This window comes from Spea bombifrons, chromosome 4 (assembly GCF_027358695.1).
Source record: "Spea bombifrons isolate aSpeBom1 chromosome 4, aSpeBom1.2.pri, whole genome shotgun sequence".
NCBI classification, from domain to species: domain Eukaryota; kingdom Metazoa; phylum Chordata; class Amphibia; order Anura; family Pelobatidae; genus Spea; species Spea bombifrons.
This window is the reverse complement of record NC_071090.1, coordinates 107,755,559-107,769,245: the sequence shown is the minus strand read 5'-3', so window position 1 is coordinate 107,769,245 and position 13,687 is coordinate 107,755,559. Positions and strand designations below refer to the sequence as shown.

General features: G+C 42.7%; 4 non-coding genes across 4 annotated transcripts; all 4 read right to left on the bottom strand.

Moving 5' to 3' along the window:
• Nucleotides 1–10,001: 10,001 nt before the first annotated feature.
• On the bottom strand, nucleotides 10,002–10,073 carry TRNAW-CCA (transfer RNA tryptophan (anticodon CCA)). Its single transcript has one exon. It is a non-coding gene; the product is annotated as a tRNA-Trp (tRNA).
• A 706-nt stretch (nucleotides 10,074–10,779) lies between these two features.
• TRNAW-CCA (transfer RNA tryptophan (anticodon CCA)) lies at nucleotides 10,780–10,851 on the bottom strand. The gene has a single exon. It is a non-coding gene; the product is annotated as a tRNA-Trp (tRNA).
• Nucleotides 10,852–11,594: 743 nt separating this feature from the next.
• Nucleotides 11,595–11,666, bottom strand: TRNAW-CCA (transfer RNA tryptophan (anticodon CCA)). The gene has a single exon. It is a non-coding gene; the product is annotated as a tRNA-Trp (tRNA).
• A 1,175-nt stretch (nucleotides 11,667–12,841) lies between these two features.
• On the bottom strand, nucleotides 12,842–12,913 carry TRNAW-CCA (transfer RNA tryptophan (anticodon CCA)). Its single transcript has one exon. It is a non-coding gene; the product is annotated as a tRNA-Trp (tRNA).
• Between the last annotated feature and the right edge of the window lie 774 nt (nucleotides 12,914–13,687).

The following is a 13,687-nucleotide window of genomic DNA, read 5'->3' as shown; positions in this document are numbered from 1 at the left end:
CGGAGGCTGGGAATAGGGTTATTGGGGAAATGGTTCTCGGCGCAAGAAGGGTTAAGGAAGTGGTCCATAGAGCCGGGTAACTTGGGAGAACATCTCCGCGATGCGGGGGGGGGGGAATGGGCAGAGCGAGAAAGACAAGGAGATGGATGTGTGAAGAAATTTAATGCAGCAGAAAGGGAACTGCAGAACCGGGCTCTGCTACAAAGAGAAATCTCTGACTCAGCACGATGTGACGCAGAGAGAGAGACAGGGGAGAGAGGGAGACAGAGAGGAGGAGAGAGGGATAGAGAAAAGGTGACAAGCAGAGAGAGAGAGAGAGGGAGGAAGAACAGGAAAAAAGAAAGAGAGAAAGAGGGGGGAGACAGGGAGACAGAGAGGAGGAGAGAGGGATAGAGAAAAGATGACAAGCAGAGAGAGAGGGAGGGAGGAAGAACAGGAAAAAAGAGAGAGACAGGGGAGAGAGGGAGACAGAGAGGAGGAGAGAGAGATAGAGAAAAGGTGACAAGCAGAGAGAGAGGGAGGAAGAACAGAAAAAAAGAGAGCAGAAAGACATATATATAGAGAGGGTGAGAATGAGTAAAAGTGACCACGAAAGAAGAATGAGTGAGGGGTAGTGAGAAAGCAAGTGAGACACAGAGAGGGCCGGACCACATGAGAGTGGGAGAAAAGCGAATGTAGCAAACGAGGTGAGAGACTGCTGCAGAAAGAGAGGGAAAGAAACTAGACAGTGGAGTGGAAAGAATGAGATGGAGACAAGCAGAAGGGTGGAAAGAAGATGGAAACAGAGAACGAGAGGAAAAGTGAGACGGGGAGAGGATCAATATGAATGTGTTAAGAGGGAATGAGGAGAGGCGGGTGTGAGGGTCATGTGGAGGAGAAGGCCTCTTGATGATTGCCCCCCGTGTTTCCAAACACACACACGGTTCCCGCAAGACGCTCTGCTCTAACCTAAAAGAATTCTTCACGGAGCCTTAAAATCATGAAGATGGAAACAGATTTTGACCTATATTTCCTCCTGTCTCGCTTCATTTACATAAATACATCCTCTAAATCAAACATTTCAATCCAATCAGCTCTCACACTTTGAAACTCTGAAAAGAAGGACTCAATTCCATCAAATGTCCAAATTTCTATATGTCCCATAGGTGTGACCTCAAAAAGCACTGTAAATGCCCCATATCTGGAATCCGTCGCGTTGTTTTGTATTAAAGTGACCTTTCTTATGGACGAATGCCCAGAACTGCTCTGCACATTCAAGGCGAGGTCCTACCCATGATTATAAATAAGCATCGATACATTAAGTTACCATGGAGACCATCATTTGGCGTGAGGTCTGTCGTAAATGTATTCCTAGAACATTCTCCAGGTACATTTTCTGGAGGTTTGTGATACCTTGTAGTAGATTCCCGAGATTTACAGACCTCAGAGACCCTCAGATAACAGCGACGATTCTTACTTCAGAAGATCTACGTTCCACAACTACAAACATTATCCACCAAGGCTTGTATTCTCTGGTGCTACTTCTTAACACGACACCCATGAAGACTTAAGTGGAAGAAGGACTTCTAGACAATCGAATTAAACCAAAGATCACTCGGGGAGGATGAAGGCTGAGGTCTGAAGAACGGATCTCTTAAGTTATTTGGTGTCTTCCTTTATAAATGGTCTGCTAAATGATCACAAATCTCCTTGGGCAATCTCACCCTGAGACCAATTTGACAATATCTGCAAAATTTTACAAAAAAACAGTGATTTAGTATGTTTTTTTTGAATAATTTTAGTCCCCAAATGCATAACCTTATTCTTTCTTACATTGAACTCCATTTGCCATTTGTTTCTACTAACAACATACACAGCTCCTGCGCGTGTCCTCAACAGACCCCCAAAACGATTCAAGTCTATAACAGGTGTCCCATTTCCCACGCTGCTTCTGTAGATCCAACGACCCTTCTCTTGAACCTTATGTCCTTATGACATTGAAGAAGTTCCTCTGGTACTCACCTCCAGCCAGCTGCAGCAGATGGCCGCGTCAGATTCCCAGTTGGTGTGGCTGCCCGGGGCAGTTGATTAATAATTATTTATGTATCAAATATTGGAAAGCAGGAGATGAGAGATCGCTATGGAGAGGACTGACAGCCCCACCATAGAAAAATCCATATTAAAGACATCTGACGCAGAAGCTGCAGCTCTGCAGCTGCCGATGCCCTCCTCCTTCGTGTTCCAATGATTCGTGCCACTGATTGGTTGCTTTAAGATCAATGGGAGGGAAGTTCTCTTGATTACAATGTAGCAGACTCAATCTAGACTCCGCCATCACAACTATGTATTTAAAATGTGCGTTTCCTCCCGCTATTTATACCAATTAACCCCTTAAGGACAATGGGCGGTCCCTAAACCCATTGAAAACAATGCATTTTGAGCCCGTACATGTACGCGCGTTGTCATTAAGGGGTTAAGATTTAGATGGGTCATTAAATCGAGCCCCATATATCTTTATTGTGTTCACTGTTTGTTATCAGACCTTCTTCATTCTGCATTCATGCTATATAATGTACAGCGCTGCGGAATATGGCGGTGCTATATAAAACAATAAATTATAATAATATACATTATTTGCAATTAAAACTAATAATAAATTCCTCATGTTTATAATGATATATCTGAAATAATTATGCGTAATGTGAGTGTTTTAATAGGATTTTAATTAAAATAACCATTATCACCAATCCCTCTCCTTATTAGGTTTAATTACAATAATGTTCTTATAATGTAACCTAATTTAATACTTTTATATTAGGTAATAGAATTGCCTTCTGTTATCCAATAAGCTTCACCGTTTGGGTTTTAATATAAAGAAAACAGTCCAAAAATGCCATTTAATTAATGAATGAGACAAATTAAATCAATTAAACTGAATACATTTCAAGCTGCTGTTCCACTTACGCAAAATATTAAATGGTTAAATCTGTCGTTTTATTATTATTATCTTTTTTATTTTGGAGAAGTTATTTTTTTTTTTACAATTCTGATAAAGCGTGTACTTTATTAGTTACAGACGCTGCCTGTTTGTGGTTCGGTGATTTTTTTTTTTCTCGGGATGGGTTTGAATGCTAGACTGGCTGGTTGCTGTCCTAGGTTTGGCTGCTCCGTACCACAGCCACCATCCTCTACACCGAACACCATGAGATGCCGTCATATCCCAGCAGTCTACATGCGGCGCACGGAGTGAATTTTCCATGGCGTGGTGCTCCACGGTGTATATGAGACAGTTAATGGAGATCTCTTATCTTCCCAACGGGCCCATGGAGCAGTATGTAATGGCAATCTGTCCCTAGCTAAGCGACAGAGGGGCTACCTCACCTCCTTCATCTGCCGCCCTAGATCTAGTAGCGGCCTAGGTCAGAAGATGCCACTGCATTTACTTGTAAAAGTGTTCAGTTCAGCTGCGTAGGTGGAACAGCACCTTTAATAAACATTTGCTGGGTCATTTTTGTAACTGATTACAATTCCTAAACTGACCACTAGATGGCAGCAAATACTAACTCTAATGCGCATTGCGCTTGAATGAAGATTCCGTTCTTTGCCGGAATGAGAGTTCGTCACATAACTTGTTTACTGCATTTTACTGAACTGGGAAAGATCACCGGTCACAGGTAAAACAGACTTTTGCGATCACAAGAATTATTGGGATTGCATCCCTCCCAATGCTATGGTTTTAGGAGGTGAAGTTAGAGGCGTATATAAGACATTGGAATACCTGGGAAGTCACCGGGTTTCGCCCGGAGACTCCAGACGAAGTACGGCTTCTTTGGTTCTCCGGGTCACAACACAAAATCTCCGGGTTGAGGGAGCGAGATTTAGGCACATGCCACCAGCCAGAACCCTCCTTAATTTTCACAACAGTTTTGCTTGCAGGAAAGAGTTCCTTTTGAAATCAATGGGAGTTCTTTCCGCACATGTGTGTGTTTTGGTAAATGCATCTCCATCCTAAGAGATGCGGAGCTAGGAGAGAGACAAACACACTATGTGGGGGGTGGGCACGACCAAAAACTGCTACCTACCCGGAGTCTGAAAACACTGGAGAAGCAGTTCTTCACCCCAAGCGCCTGGGTGAGTTTCCCGGTATACTCATACTCATGTAGTCCAGGCCTAAATCAGTTCTTCAGCACATGAGAACCCACTATTCCACATGTATGTTTCAGCCCACTCTGGGCTTTGTCCTTTGGTTCATGTTTGGACGACCTATTTTTCTTAGACAGCATTCCTACACCCTTCTGACTTCAGTATGAAGTAATATGGGGTCAGCGTCTGATAAAGCCCCCACGTTCCCAGGTATGCCCATCGGCCCTTCATCATGTCCCTTGTATTGACCACCAGCTGCTAAGAAAGCCTATGGGCCAATGTTTTTTGGCAACAGCATCGCATCTAAAAATACTACTTTAGCTATCACCTCTTGGGCTGAATAAGTTAGTTTTAGACCATCTAAAAAAGTGGGGTAATTTGTGAACCCCAGATGGTCGCAGCAGACAACAATTTATTTAATACACAGACATCTATATCTACAACCATACACAAGGAACCAAGAAGAAAACACAAATCGCACTAATTCTTAGACCTTATTGCAGTTTGCCTACCGGTATGATCAAGTACTGCAAGGGTCTACTTTCCTACTAAAAAGATACTTCTCTGCAGAACCGTTGAAAGACGTTTTAAGTTTGAGGGATGTATGACCTACCAGTTGAATGCTGGCGTGTAAATCGTATGTACCTGTATCTCATTCCCGTCTCTGTCAGTGATACTCCATGTGTCCTCATGAATCCATCCAGTCCACGGTCTGCCGGCCGATGGACGACCCATCGATATGGGGGAGAGATGGGCTCTCCCAATCCGGAGCCCAACACCCTTCGTTTGACTCCACCACCCCTGCGTAGGGGGCTTCCAAAGATGTCATTACAGGAAGATTTAAAGGTGTACATGAAGATGAGAAGAAGAGTGGGCAGTAGAAGGAGAACGCGTTGAGGGAGAGGGAAGAAGGTGAAGGCATCAGAATGCAGAAATAAGAGATTTTATGCAGAGGGGGGAAAGTCAAGAAAACCGCCGAAAACAGATAGAGAAAACCCCCAGGAGTAAAGGGCTAAAGAAGAGAGGTGGGGGAAGTTGGAGAGAAGGAAAATATTTAAGGAGAAGAGTCACAAAGAGTCCCAATGGCACCAAAAGAAGGAGGAAGGCAAGCATGGAGTTGGAGGTATAACTGAGTTTAAAGGATTGACAGATGGGAAGCGATCAGATGACCAAAAGAAGAACATAGAAGACGAGCTTTAGAGAGACGCAGCATTAATTTCGCCTGAGATGTCTCAGAGACACGCGAAGTGCGACAGCCGTGTCCCTTCTGTGTCTGCGTGCCCGGGGGGGGGCACAGCTGAGGCATGGAGCTGGGCAAGGGAGAGAGGAGTAGGAATGTATATAGTGAGCCACGGAGGAAAGAGGTATGGAAAGAATGCGACGACGGAAAAAGAGATACAGAAGCAGACAATGTCTAAGGAGAAAACGCGGAAATAAGGGAGAGCGAGGAAAGAGACTATCGAGACCGGAGCAAAAAAAACGTGGAAGGGAAGGCTTGGGATCTTCTAGGGTTATAACCGGTGGATTCGAGATTCCTGCATCTGAGCTTCTTTGTAGAGAGTATTCAGTCAGCGAGCAACTTTGTGATAGGAAACAGCATGGGGTTAGAGAAAAGAAATGGGGTACAAAGAAAGGGCGTTAGAGAATATGAGAGATGGGGAATGCAATGGGAAGGAGAAGCGACACAAGAAAAGGGGGTCAGACTGGAGTTTAAAAAAAGCTTGGTAATGGGCTGTACATTGGGACAATGGAATGTTTTTTGAAATTTAAGGCTGGATAAGAGAATTTGAGACAGTACGGACGGAAGGATACACTATAATGTAAGATGAGAGTTTTGGAGGGGGGAAGAAGAGAGTTGGCTGGCACCCCCTTTCCCTGTTAGCAGTGGAGGATTATGGGAAGATGATGTAGCCGCTGGGGTAAACAGGCTGACCTGATGCTAACTGCCTCTGACACCTCAACAACAGTGTGCTCCCCCCCCCCAGTCAGCGAGACCTATATATATATATTTATACCCTGTGTGTGCGCGTAAAAACATCGCTTTTTATGTTTCACCCCCAGACAACCTTCTTTTTTTATTTCCCTTATAGTAATTCTGTGTGTAAGAGCTGGCATTAAGAACATACATGTCAGGTATAAAGAGAGAATGGACCATCCATGGTCACAAGCCAAATAGCCCAATGGAACAGGCAGAAATGTGAGCTGGTGAAATGTGACGTGGCTGGGACATGTCAACATCATCGACATCAACGTCAAATGGGCTCTGTCTGCCTTGCCTAGTGATATCTGGCTATGTCTAGCCTTATGAAGGAATGCTTCTGTATAGGCTGGTTAGGTCTAACTCACCAGGAATGCATCTGCTTGTTGCGTCTTGCTTGGCAGGAATGTGTCTGCATCGGCTGGTGAGGTCTAACTCAACAGGAATGTGCATCGACTGCCAAGGTCTAAATCAGCAGGCATGTGTTTGCATCTCCTAGTAAGGTCTTACTCAGCAGGACTGTGTCTGCATCATCTGCTAAGGTCTAAATTGGCAGGCATGTGTCTGCATCAGCTAGTAAGGTCTAACTTAAAAGGAATGTGTCTGCATTGACTACCAAGGTCTAAATCAGCAGGCATGTGTCTGCATCAGTTATTAAGGTCTAACTTAATGCGAAAATGTCTGCATTAGCTGCTAAGGTCTAAATTTGCAGGCATGTGTTTGCATCGGCTTCTAAGGTCTAACGCAACAGGAAAGTGTATCGACTGCTAATGTCTAAATCAGCAGGCATGAGTCTGCATCAGCTAGTATGGTCTAAATCAGCAGGCATGTGTCTGCATCAGCTAGTAAGCTCCTATGACCCAGAGTTTCCCCTTAGTAACTCGGAGACGCAACGCATCACCCAGAGTCTCCGGGCGAAACCTGGAGAGTTCCCAGGTATGGATTTAGGTCCCAATCAAGGTCATTGATTAGGTCATATCAATATGTTTTTTGCTTGATTTAATAATCCCTTGGCTTCATAATATATTCTAAATCCTGTAACACAATCCACGTATTCCAACCATAGCCGACCACCCCAAGCCTAGAAGGCCAGTTCTCAAAAATGACCCAACGGCAACGATACTGCGATCTGGGATGCGCGACCCATCCTGTGTGCCATTCGTGGTTTCTCGCTTGTCATTCATGTAGGATTTTACATGTCGGCATTACTGACGCAGTGCTGCGCGGTGAATTATGACCCACTTATTATGATAACAGCTCAAGACTAAGCTAACCATGGCTTGGTGTGGACACCGAATCATCTGACTCGTGTAGACTCTGTAGCATGTCTGTAGGGAAATTGTCTTTCATTTCTTCAAATGGCACCCGAATCACTTACCTGCATACATTGTGATGGTGATGTGGTTTAGATTTTCCTACATATAAAGCTATCCAGATGTGTATGAATGGTACTCACCTGTACCGCATTCCACTGGGCACCCCCTGGCCGAGAAAGTCATGAAGTTGTTGTTCCCGGGCATTGTTTAAAAGGTGGGGGGCGGCTGCCTCTTCTCTTCAGCTCGCCTCGGGGTTTCAGCTTCTTAGAGACGTTGAATCCATAAATTTCATCCACGCTAAACCTACCAACTCGCCCTATGCTGCCACGAGGAGGGTGAGAGAACATGATAACAGTCCCACCAGGGAAAACGCGCAGGACAAGGGGAATTAGAACAATAAAAAGAGGTATTTAAAACAACAGGGGTAAGGGGTAGGAAGGAAATGTTGATGCAACAGAGGGGCAGAGGCACCAAGACAGGGTAAAGCGAAAAAAGGGGGGCTTGATTATTTTTGTTGAGTTTGGGAGAGGGCTTGGTCTCCAAATTCCTTTCCGGGTTCTTCTGTAGCTCTTTGGCTTCCCTATGACAAGCCACCCGTTCCTGACCCGCTACATGAGTCCGAGCCTCTTATTCATCTTTTACAAACCCTCCTTACATCTGCGTCTCTCTCGATTCCTTCCCCGGTTGGCTTTATACCACACCATCTCCTACGTGTCCTAGAGGAAAGCCCCCGTCCAGCCCTGGACACACCTGTGGCCGTCTCCTGTTTCTGAAGTCACTTGTCCATCTCAGTCACTTCACCCCCCCCCCGCTCCCAGCCCCTGGTTCCCAGATTAGCAGAGCGATTAGCAGCTCACATCCAGCCAGACAGATGGTCTGCAGAGCGTTGCGTATCCTATTCCGTGGCAGAACCCTGCAGAATATCATATCTCCCCTTCCCTGCCAATGCCTTAGAGAGCGCGGTGCCCTCTCTGTGGGCTTGGTCCTCCAGAACATCTGTCATACTGACTCATAGTCCCTAGCAGAGCATATTGTGCTTGTCCAGCGCAGAGCATATGGTGCATCTTCCCCAGGCAGAGCGTTCTGTATCCCTTTTCCTGCAATAATATTGTCTCTCACTTGTAGGGGCCCCGTGCGAGCATCTTACCTCCCAACGTCCTCACTCGATGAGGGGCAACTTTTGGAGATCTCGCCGACAATAAAATCCCACCGATCTTTGCCAGTTGCTGTATATGAGTACTGGCCGGGAGGTTATAATTAGAGTTCTAATTCCACTTGAGTACATTTCATGTGAAGAGGAGACCTCTGGGATCCCAAAAGCCTGTGAGACATCTTTTTTTTCGGTGTGCCCAATAGAAGGTATCACCTTCTTCTTAAGACCTTCTCTTGGACCAGCATATCTATTACATTTTTTTTTGCCCCAGACGAAGATGATTAGAGACCCGATGTTTTCTGCGGCCTTACATGGACCACTGGCAGCTTCACAATCTTCACAGATGCAGCTAAAGCATGACACCTCTGGCTTTTTAACTATAACCACATCTCCACAACAATTTCTAAGACAAAAAAAACTAATAAAAATAAATTGCAGGCTATCACAGGTTTTAGTTAATGAACTTACTTGCGCTAAAAGATGTGAAGGTAGTAAGCAAACATCTCATTGTACTTAAACTATGCAATATAAATGAAATGAGACAATTTTATCTTCATTCTGGTCTCATTTTCCGACAATCTTAGGCAAGCATGATCCACCAAGACCCATGATTGAATTTAGTTGACGATCTTCAGCAGATGATTCCATCAGCAAAAAAGATCTCTGAGTTCTCCAAAAGCTCATGTAAGTCTATATCTTTTTTCTGTGTTGGCCTAATTAAAAGTATTCAGCTATGTTGGAGACTTCAGCTAAAGACTCCATTTTCTATTTGGTTAATATGGCCATATGGTGAAATTTTTCGTGCGTCCACATTTACTCACATCGGGGAGAGTCGGCGCAAGCTCCACCATTTTGGCGAACGTTTCCATCGCGTTCTGTCTGCAGAGATGCGGACAACAAAAGAAGATAGTAGAAGACTGAAGAGGGCAGAGAAGATAGAAGGTGAAGAAGATGCGGAAGCAGTTGGCGGAAGTGGACGACAGAGAAGGTAGGGAAACATTTAGAGAGCACGAGAGAGAGAATAAATCTGGCACCAGGCTATTAATTTTTTCGTTCTGGAATTAAAAATGGCCCTAATTTTCGGCCAAGCCGAATGGGCAGGGAATGAAATTTGTGCCCCGAATGGGCCAAAAACAAGCTAAACAGATTCTGTAGCACTATTACTATAGGACAGTGAAAATTAACAATCCAATTTAAAAAAAAGATAACAAATTGGCAATAAAATTAACACACATTAAGACACACATTGTCCTGCCAAAAAAGTTCTAGGTATATTTGATGAGTTTGTCACTCAACATGAAGTAATTATTATTTTATTATTTTTATACGTTATTGGTATTGGTCTGGTGGTTGAAGGTGGTGCTTGATGCCTTGTTAAGGAACATTAATCAGGACATTTAATAATAAAATGTAAACAAAATTAAAAACAACATGACCCCGACGTGATTTGAACACGCAACCTTCTGATCTGGAGTCAGACGCGCTACCGTTGCGCCACGAGGTCCACATAGAGTTTTACTTTGTGAACCCTGGTCTGTAAAAAGTCCTCACACTGACTTATACTACATGAACTGTTATACAGACAGAACCCAATCATTTCCACATAAGCATTCTGGTCACATTTGGTAGACCAACTACGAGCATATTAATTTTTCGTTTTCTTTGTCCGTACTGATTGAATTTGTAGACTGTGTTTTTATCATAATATTGCACGTTTTTAAAGAGAAATAAGAATTGAAAGGAGATACCAGTTAAAAAAAAATTCTCTGGCCCGTACGGGGATCGAACCCGCGACCTTGGCGTTATTAGCACCACGCTCTAACCAACTGAGCTAACCGGCCATGTGTTGTGTCTCTAGAATCTGTGAGTCAGTACCCACAATTACTTACATCAGCACTCTTTCCAACAAAGTATAATTAGGATTTAGAGGGGCAGTAAAGGCATATTTTAGTAATAAATACCCGTAAAGGTACAGTAAACTTACAAAATGTGAGCACCAGCCAATTAATTTTGTTCCTGAATTAAAAGTGCCCATAATTTCCGGCCGGGCAGGGAATGGAATTTGTTGCCTGAAAACGAATGGGCCAAAAACAAAAGTAATAATTATTTAAAACCTGTTTTTATAAGTTATTGGTGTTTGAATTTACGCTCATACTGATGTCTCGTTAAGGAACATTAATGAGGACATTTTCAACAACAACAAAACAAACTGACCCCGACGTGATTTGAACACGCAACCTTCTGATCTGGAGTCAGACGCGCTACCGTTGCGCCACGAGGTCCACATAGCACATATGCTGCTGACCAATGCCCTGTAGTCTTCAAAAAATCATTCCACTGAATTACACTAAGTATACTTTTATAGGCGGAGCAAAATGCACTGTTATTATAGCACAAGGGGCATTTCAGCCACATTATGTAAACCGACTATGAGCATATTAATTTTTAGTTTTCTTCGTCGGTACCGATAAATTTGTACACTCTGTTTTTATCATAATATTACAAGTTTTAAATGTATCTAGGAAAAATACACCACTACAAGGCACCTGCTGATTCAGGCTAATGCTGCGAAAGATTTTATAAATAGGTTTATGATACTTTTTAGCAGATAAATATTCTTAGAATAAGCTCTAGATAGCTATAGACGTGTGCCAGCGTGTTACGTTTATTGATAGAGCGCTACTAGATTCAGTAGCACTATTACAATAGGAGGACAGTGGAAAAAGTAACAGTTACATTTAAAAAAAAGATAATAAATTGACAAATTAAGACACATTTTGTCCTATGAATTTCTTAGAAGTGCACAAAAAAGATAAAACGGATGAAAAGAAAGCAAGTCTAATTGAATGCTATAAGTTATAGGTATATTTAATTACTTTGTCAGTGAAAATGAAGTCATTATTATTTTAAAAACTGTTTTTGTAAGTTGTTGGTCTGGTGGTTGAATTTACGCTCATACTTATGGTAAGTGGTGCTTGATGTCTTGTTAAGGAACATTAATCAGGACATTTACAAAAAAAAAAGTTGACCCCGACGTGATTTGAACACGCAACCTTCTGATCTGGAGTCAGACGCGCTACCGTTGCGCCACGAGGTCCGCATAGAGATATGTTGTACTGGCTTTTGTCATGTGACCTGTCTTCAAAAAGTCCTCACACTGAATTATACATATCTTTGTCAGTACTGATTGAATTTGTAGACTGTGTTTTTATCATAATACTGTATTTGCTCGATTATAAGAAGACCCTGGTTATAAGACGACCCCCCCCTAAATCTGAATATTATGGGGCAACATTGCTAAGTGAGAGAACCCAATCATTTCCACATATGCACTCAAGTCACATTTGGTAGGCTGGTATGAGCATTTTCATTTTACATATCTTTGTTGGTACTGATTGAATATGTAGACTGTGTTTTTAGCATAATATTACAAGGTTTAAACGTGAAATGAAAATTAAAAGGAGATACCTGTTAAAATAAAAAGTCCATGGCCCGTACGGGGATCGAACCCGCGACCTTGGCGTTATTAGCACCACGCTCTAACCAACTGAGCTAACCGGCCATGTGTAGCTTATGTGCAAATGATGTGTCAGCACCCCTAAGCAGTTACATCATCACTTTTTTTCTACAAAGCCTAATTAGGATTTAGAGGGACAGTAAAGTCATATTTTAGTAATAAATTACTGTAAAGCAGGGTACACTAAATTTATGGAATGTGGGCACCAGGCATAGAATTTAGTTCCTGAATTTAAAACCCCCAGATTTTTTAGCCGAACTATATAGGCAAGGAACAAAATTCTTGCCTAAAAACGAATGGGCCAAAAACAAACCAACGAATGTGTCCAAATTGTTTTTGGCCCATTTGCACGTCTGTCCCTGATACAACATATCATGTATTTTTGTTTCTGGAAAAACAAATTTTCATCTCTGCCCAAGATAAGCTGCAGTTGTGTCCTTCCAGCAGAGAACACTGTCCGTCTAATGATAACTCAAGGGTGTGTTCCTCTCCTTCAGAAGATCTTCTGTCTCTGCAAAATGTTAAGCTACATGGGGGTCTAATTCAGACGTGTCCCTAGGAAAAATACACCACTACAAGGCACCTCCTGATTCAGGCCAATGCTGCGAAGAGTTTATAAATAGGTTTGTGATACTTTTTAGCAGATAAATATTAGAATAAGCTCTAGACAATAAATTGACCATAAAATTAACACACATTAAGACACACTTAGTCCTACGAATTTCTTAAGACATTTAAAAAAAAAAAAATAGAATTGACCCCGACGTGATTTGAACACGCAACCTTCTGATCTGGAGTCAGACGCGCTACCGTTGCGCTACGAGGTCTGCATGTTGGTGTTGAGTCTGGCTTTTGCCATGTGCCCTCTCTTCAAAAAGTCTTCACACTGAATATAAGATGACCCTATAGGAAAAAAAGTTTTACTAGTAAATATTAATTCATGTGAACTATTCATATTTAACCCCTTAATGACAAGACTGTTTCTTACTCGTAGTACATTTTGGGACAATGGCTCTTTTAACATTTTTCAGTGTTGCTGTTTAGCTGTAGTTTTCTTCTTTCTCATTTTGTGCTCCCTGTAGTGACTGCTGTATTATATGACACGGACTGCGGCAGACATGTAAACCCTTGTTCCTGAGTGGAGTTTAGTTGATTAAGAGAGTTGGACATTTATGCTGCCAGCCAAACCTGTAATTTTTAGACAAGTAAATTTTTACCATTCTATCATATCATTTATTATCCTTCATCGATAAATAAATATTAGTGACAAAACCAGGCATTAGAATATATAATATTGGGGACATTTAGTCCTGCTCAAGGGGGCTGCATGTGCCTGCCCAGGCCCAGTACTCCACTACTACTGCTGCTGATGCACCTCTTTAACACGCCTTACTCTGGGTGAACATCTTTTTTAAATTCTATAATATTGGGGAAATCTAGTCCTGTTCCACAGGGCTGCATTAGGGTGACCGCATGTCCCGGATTACCTGGTACAATCCCGCAATGGGACTTTAAGAGACCTCTAGCTCGGACATGGTGCCGGCATTTCATGCTGAGCCCCGGAATATGACATTTTATACCGGCGCTCAACAGTGAAGCAG